The sequence below is a fragment of the Capsicum annuum genome, chromosome 8 (genome assembly GCF_002878395.1).
Source record: "Capsicum annuum cultivar UCD-10X-F1 chromosome 8, UCD10Xv1.1, whole genome shotgun sequence".
Taxonomy (NCBI): Eukaryota; Viridiplantae; Streptophyta; class Magnoliopsida; order Solanales; family Solanaceae; genus Capsicum; species Capsicum annuum.
This window is the reverse complement of record NC_061118.1, coordinates 125,499,565-125,506,392: the sequence shown is the minus strand read 5'-3', so window position 1 is coordinate 125,506,392 and position 6,828 is coordinate 125,499,565. Positions and strand designations below refer to the sequence as shown.

At 34.9% G+C, this 6,828-nt stretch overlaps 1 non-coding gene across 1 annotated transcript; it reads left to right on the top strand.

Annotated features, from left to right (window-relative positions):
- Nucleotides 1-3,519: 3,519 nt before the first annotated feature.
- Nucleotides 3,520-3,625, top strand: LOC124886818. The gene has a single exon (XR_007044225.1). It is a non-coding gene; the product is annotated as a small nucleolar RNA R71 (small nucleolar RNA).
- Nucleotides 3,626-6,828: the final 3,203 nt, after the last annotated feature.

The window sequence follows — 6,828 nt, the reverse complement described above, 5'->3', positions numbered from 1 at the left end:
TGGAGGGTGGAGGAGGATCATTGTACATTTCATTAAGGAAAAATAATTTTTTTAACATAATATAATTTAATATGTTCGAACAAAATATTACGATTTAAAATACTTTCAGGCATCATGGTACGTATACTAGTTTGTTTAATATAACGAAAGTTGTTTTTGTGGCAACCAACACTTTGTTTGGAAGGTGGTTTCTTTGGTATGGTATGGTAGGGATGACAATTGTGCGGGTTGAGCCAAATTTAGGTGAGTCAAACTGGGTTAAGATAAGAAACAGGTCAAGACCCAATCCAACCTAAAGTTATTTGGATCAAAATGGGTTGGGTTAAAATGGGTTATAATCAAATCCGCCCAATTCTTACTAAGTTTTAATTATTTTATTTTATAAATTTTTAGTATCGAATAAAATTAACTATTTTTTTTATTATGATTATATATAATATATCAAATAAAAAAAGTCTTTTAAAAATATTTTAACAAGATTTGTTAAAAATCAATTTGAGTTATCCTTATTTGGGGTGGGGGGGTCCTATTACCCCACGAAGTAAGTTTGAACTGATACAAATATATCCTTTTTCGATAAATCTCAATTTTTAGAAAGAAAGTGTAAATCACGCCTCAATTATTACTTGCAAAGTATTAAATTTATTTTATATTATTTTTTTCTTATTTTATTAGCTTAAGGTCTTTTTTTCCTTTCCTTCTCCGATTGTTCATGTCTATTGATAATGCTCAACTCACGCCATGATTTATGGGAAAGGCGGTCATTGTCAAGTATATTAACCCAACGTGAGTTGGGGTTAAATCCTTAACAAGTGGAATTATCCATCTAATCCTATGGGTGTTAATAGCTACAAAAGAGCCCGTAATGTCTGACAAAATGAAATAGATAAATTAAATTGGGGGGGGGGGGCGTGCATATGGTTTGGAAAGTTATTTTGCCAAAATCAAATAAACTACCAATTTAAAGGAACAAATATGACTAATATTGTAATATGAGACATGTCTTGGGATTATGTATTCCTAGGGGCAAATAATGCATGGGTTTATGATAATCGAATGCAAATTCTCATTGATGACTACATGGGTAGGCTAGGTTAGGGGTTCTTGATTCTAGTTTGTCAATCAAACCTCAAGATTATCACCATGGATCCTTTCGGATACCTCGTAGATGTGGCTAGCAAAATCACCCAGTACCTCAATTGGGCATCCCTATCTCTGGAAAGATGGCCAACCCTAGCTAAATCTCAATCCACCCTTATTTCTAAGATAATGAAAAGGGAATAAGATACATCTACTATTGTTCACTAATGCCTTGTCTCCTATATCACTCTTTCAAAGATGACATAGGATCCACAATTATACTCATATCTCTCTTTCAAGGATGATGTGAGTTTTGGGGAAATTTGGGGTTTCCACCTATAAATTTATTTTGGGAATTTGGGGCTTTCACCCACAAATCCCAACTCAATCAAGCAAACATTAGTGAAACCCATCATCAATAACCAAGTATCTACCCTAATAAATCACAACCCATACATATTTTCACCTTATTTCAACTTAATCCCAAGATAAATGTTTAGTTACTTATGAAGTTAAAGAAAAGAAATATACTAAAAGGATCATTTAAATCTTCTATGGAAATTGAAACTAAAAGTAATCCAATATCCAACTTCAATTAAAACCAAAACTACTTGAGAAATTAGCCACAATAAATTTCCCCAATTTGGTAGGGTTTCAAATTATTCACAAATTTAATTCTAGTTGGAAAGATACCCAAAAAATGAAAGGTTTTTTGCTTTATAAAGGATTTGGGGTCTTGCATACTTGAAAGGGAACTTCATCATCTTGGACCCAGAATTTTATTTCTCCTAACTTCATATCAACAATATCTCTTTCGGTTGCAAGGAAAGGATGTCCAAAGATAATAGGTATCTCTTGGTCAATTTCACAGTCAAGCATAACAAAGTCTGCCAGAAGAATAAAATGGTCCACCTTCGCCAAAACATCAAACAAAACTCCAACCGGTCTCTTGATAAACCGGTTCGTCATTAGTAGCCTCATTGGTGTTGGAGTAAGAGTGCCCAACCCAAGTCTCCGATAGATTGCATAGGGCATTAGATTGATGTTTGCACCAAGGTCATACAAGGCTTTCTCAAACTTTTATGTCCCTATGGTACAAGGATCGTAAAAGCCCCGGGATCCTCTTTCTTCTCTACTATAGCGCTAGTCATGATATCACTACACCCATGAGTAATTTCTATAGTTTCACCATCAACAAGACGTTTCTTTGACATTAACTTCTTCATAAGCTTAGCATATCCCAGAATCTCTTGAATAACCTCTATCAACGGGATATTAATTGATAGATTGCTAAGATTAGCAAGGAACATCTCGAATTTGGCATTGTCCTCTTTCTTTCCGAGCCTTTGAAGGAATGAGGGAGGAACCTTTATGGCAAACAATGGATAAATTTGTGATTCATCATTCTTAACTACCCTCGAATCTCTCTCTTCATCAACCATTTCTTCCATTATCATTGGTTCTTTTTTATTCCCTTCTCGAGACTTTGAAACCTCCTAATTTGAATTAACCACATGTTTCTTCTTCATATTTGTTTGTTCAATATTGTCCTCTTTCTCAACTTCCACCATAATATCACCTAGAGTATTGTCACTCCTAGTAACAATCATCAATACTTGGGCATCTTTTTTTGGATTCACAACGATATTACTAGGGCCTCCTTTTAGTCTAGCATTAAGTTGAGTGAAGATTTGGCCAATTTGAGTCTCCAATTACTTGATTGAGGTAGAGTGTAATACAACTGTTTGGTCGATTTGCAAAAAATTACATTTCAATTCTCGAACCATCTTATCCATTTCCTTTACTCTCATCAAGATCCTTGCTAACACATCCTCGGTCTTGAACTTTTTGGGATAATGAAATTGGACTCTTTGCCCTTTACTCGATCATAGGGAGGCACATATCAATCATACTACCTTTCCTTGTCTCTTCAATCACAATCTCTATACCTATCACGCCAATCCTGTTCTCTTTTATGATCGATCCAACCTTGGTTCTTACTTTACCTTTGATAGGCTGGGGGGGGGGGGGGGGGGAACCCACCTGATAGTTATCTAAATACCGAATTTATTCATATAGCCTTTTGGCCTCTTCTTCATCGTAGCCTTTGGATGCCACGAAATTTATCATTTTTGTGGATGCACCCATCATATGTTTTGTTAGAAACTCCAATTGTGTCATTATTTTTGACATATTTTCCTCCCCTCTTCATCTCTTTTCCTTTTCTCTTTATCAACATAGGTGGTGGTAGGAGACCCTTTAGCTACCTCGGTATCTTGAGTATGCCATCCCCGATCTTGCTTTGTGACTTCCTCAAGCAAGTTTATAGCCATATTATAAGACAACTTCACAAGTGAACCCCTAGATGCATTATCCACTATGGTTTTATTTAGTTGATCCAAAGCCCGGTAGAAGATTTAGAGAAATATTTTCTCCGAGACCTCGTGGTTGGGACATTGCATAAGCTTTACATTAAATCTCTCTCATACCTCATATAGAGATTCTCCATTAAATTGATGAAAATTGGTAATTTTATCACGCAATTACAATATCTTGGATGATGGGAAGTATCATTCTAAGAATGCAACGGTAAGTTCATCCCACGATGTGATTGACCCAGTGGAAAGAGATCGTAGCCATAATACCGCCTCACCCATTAGAGAAAACACAAAAAGGCACAACCGCATGGACTCTTGTGACATGTGAGCAATGTAGAAGAAGTCACAAACTTCCACAAAATTATTTAAGTGCAAGTTGGGGTCTTCATGAGCTTGCCCTCCAAAAATACCTTTCATTTGAAGCATGTACAACACTATTTGCAGGGCACTCGCACGTCCAAAATCATATGGAATACCCTATTCCCTTGATTAAGTGGGATATGGATGGCACTCGCACGTCCAACATCATAGAGTTGCTCTTCATCATCAAGGGGCCCATCAAAGGTCCCGACATTATTTGCAAGGTCACTCATGGTGTCGTCGACACTATTGAAATCACCTAAAAATAAATAAAAACAACAACCAAAATAAATAACAACCACTACGGGTAAACCCAAATCTACTATCAACACCGCACAAGCAAAAACTAAGTTTCACTTTCCAACAACTGCGTCATTTTGATAATGCCCAATGTACTTCATGATTTATGGGCAAGGCGATCATTGCCAAGTATATTAACCCAATGTGAGTTGGGGTCGAATCCTCAAGGAGTGGAATTAGCCTTCTAATCCTATGGGTGTAATAGATACTAAAGAGATACCCGTAATGTAGACAAAATAAAATACACGAATTAAAATGTGGGGGGGGGGATTTAGTTTGGAAGGTTATTTTACCCAAATCAAATCAAACTGCCAATTCAAAGTAACAAATATGGCTAAGATTTCAATATGAGATAAGTCTTGGGATTATGTCTTACTAGGGGCAAATAATGCATGGGTTCATGACAATCGAGTGCAAATTCTCGTTGATGACTACATGGGTATTCTAGGTTAGCAGTTCTTGATGCTCATTTATCAACCAAACCTCAAGATTATCACCCATGGACCCTTTCGGATACCTCATAGATATGGCTAGCAAAATCACCCAGTACCTCAATTGGGCATCCCTATTTCTGGAAAGATGCCCTAGACGTAGATAATTCTCAATCCACTATTATTTCTAAGATAATGAAAAGGGAATAAGATATATCTACTATTATTCACTAATGCCTTGTCTCCCATATCCCCCTTTCAAGGATGATATAGGATCCACAATTAAACTTACATCTCTCTTTCAAGGATGATGTAAGTTTTTGGAAAATTTGAGGTTTTCACCCACAAATCTATTTTGGAAATTTAGGGTTTTCACCCTTAAATCCCAACTCAATCATGCAAGCATTAGTGAAACCCATCATCAACAACTAAGAATCTACCCTAATAAATCCTAACCCACACATATTTTCACCCTATTTCAACTCAATCTCAAGATAAATGTTTAGCTACTCATTAAGTTAAAGGAAAGGAATATACCAAAAGGATCATTTAAATTTTCAATGGAAATTGAAACTAAGAGTAATCCAATATCCAACTTCAATTACAACCAAAACTACTTGAGAAATTAGCCACAATAAGTTTCCCCAATTTGGTAGGGTTTCAAATTATTCACAAATTCAATTCTAGTTAGAAGATACCCAAAAATGAAGGGGTTTTTGCTCTATAAGGGATTTGGAGTCGGTTCTATGACATTACAAATCTGCCCCTTGGCACAAACCCGCGCTACCGCGATCGCCCCAGCTTGATTGCGATCACGACTCCCGCATTCATGGTGAGTCCTTCGCAATCGCTGGCCCTGAATAATCTTGGTTGGCCACAGTCGCAGCCCTCAGACTGAGATCGCAATAACTGAGGTCAGATTCTGCTCTTGCTTTTCCAGTTCATGCACTTCTTTTTCCTTTTTGATCTATTTTTAGCTCACTTCACTTTCATCTCATCACATGTTTACCTGCATTGTATTTAGTGCATTCAAATGACAAAGGTGTCTTATTCATACCGTCAAATCATAGTAGTGTGCACACATTTGAATGTAAATAAGTGGTAAATTTATCACTCATCATCTATCAAACCTCAATCATTTTCTCCTTTTCGCTGATAATTCTTTAGTGTGATCATCATTACCATCACCCACAGCATCATCCCCAATGTGTCTATCACAAAATCTCTGCCAATTCAAAATTAAAATTAAAAAATCAATATATCAAATTAATTTTTTTAAAATAAAATTATCACTATCAAAATCTTCTCTATGTGATCCGTCTTTGAATTTTGCTCTAAATCAGGTAGGTTGTGACTAAATATCTCTCTCAAAAAGCTAGATGCTTCCTCATTTTTGAATTCCTAAAATTCAATTTAATAAATTTTGAAGAATTAATTGAAATGTGTTGATTTTTTAAGAAAAGTTTTTAAAGTTGAAAAATAAATCAAAGTGACAGCAGTAAAGAAAGGTGAATAGAGTTGTAGAAAAATTGGTGACACTAAAATGACGAAGAAAATGGCCATGACAAATGATCTGTGAAGAAAAAAAAAAGGAAAAGAAAAAAAATGAATAAGAAAAAAAAAATCAGCAAGATAATAGGAAAATAAATTTTATAAGGAAAATTTAGTAAAAATAAATTTATAATCGTTTTTGAGTTGTTCACTATCTTAAAGAGAGTGCATACACTTTTCGGGACAGGTGGAAAAAAATGAATATAATAATAACACTTCAAAATTATTCAATGATGGTAATAGGACACCTGCAAATTTTAAGAGTCTTTTTACAAATTTGAAACAACTTCAGTTGTAACTTTATGTTTTTTCTTTTGATTGTAACTACAAAACCCCCACTTTATAAAATCACTGAGTGGTGGTATCCCATGATTTACTTATTTCTTTTTTCAATTACGCTCTTACTTAAAATTACATAATCCTATTTTACCTTTATCCCATATTATTTAATTCCACCCTAAACCTACTCTAACCACCACTAGCCCCATCCTACCCTCCAAAAAGAAAAATTTTATTTTATGTTATAAGAAAATTCAATTTTATTTTCTTATCCCACCCCTTACCAAATTCTACCCCAATTTTTTAAATTTATTTTTTTAAGAAAAAAATCAAAACCTTTTTCTTACCCCACCATCACCACCTACCCTTCGCAACAATCATTTTTTTAATTCTTTAAATTTATTTTTCTTAAATATTTTTTTTAAAAAAATATTACCCCACCCCAACTC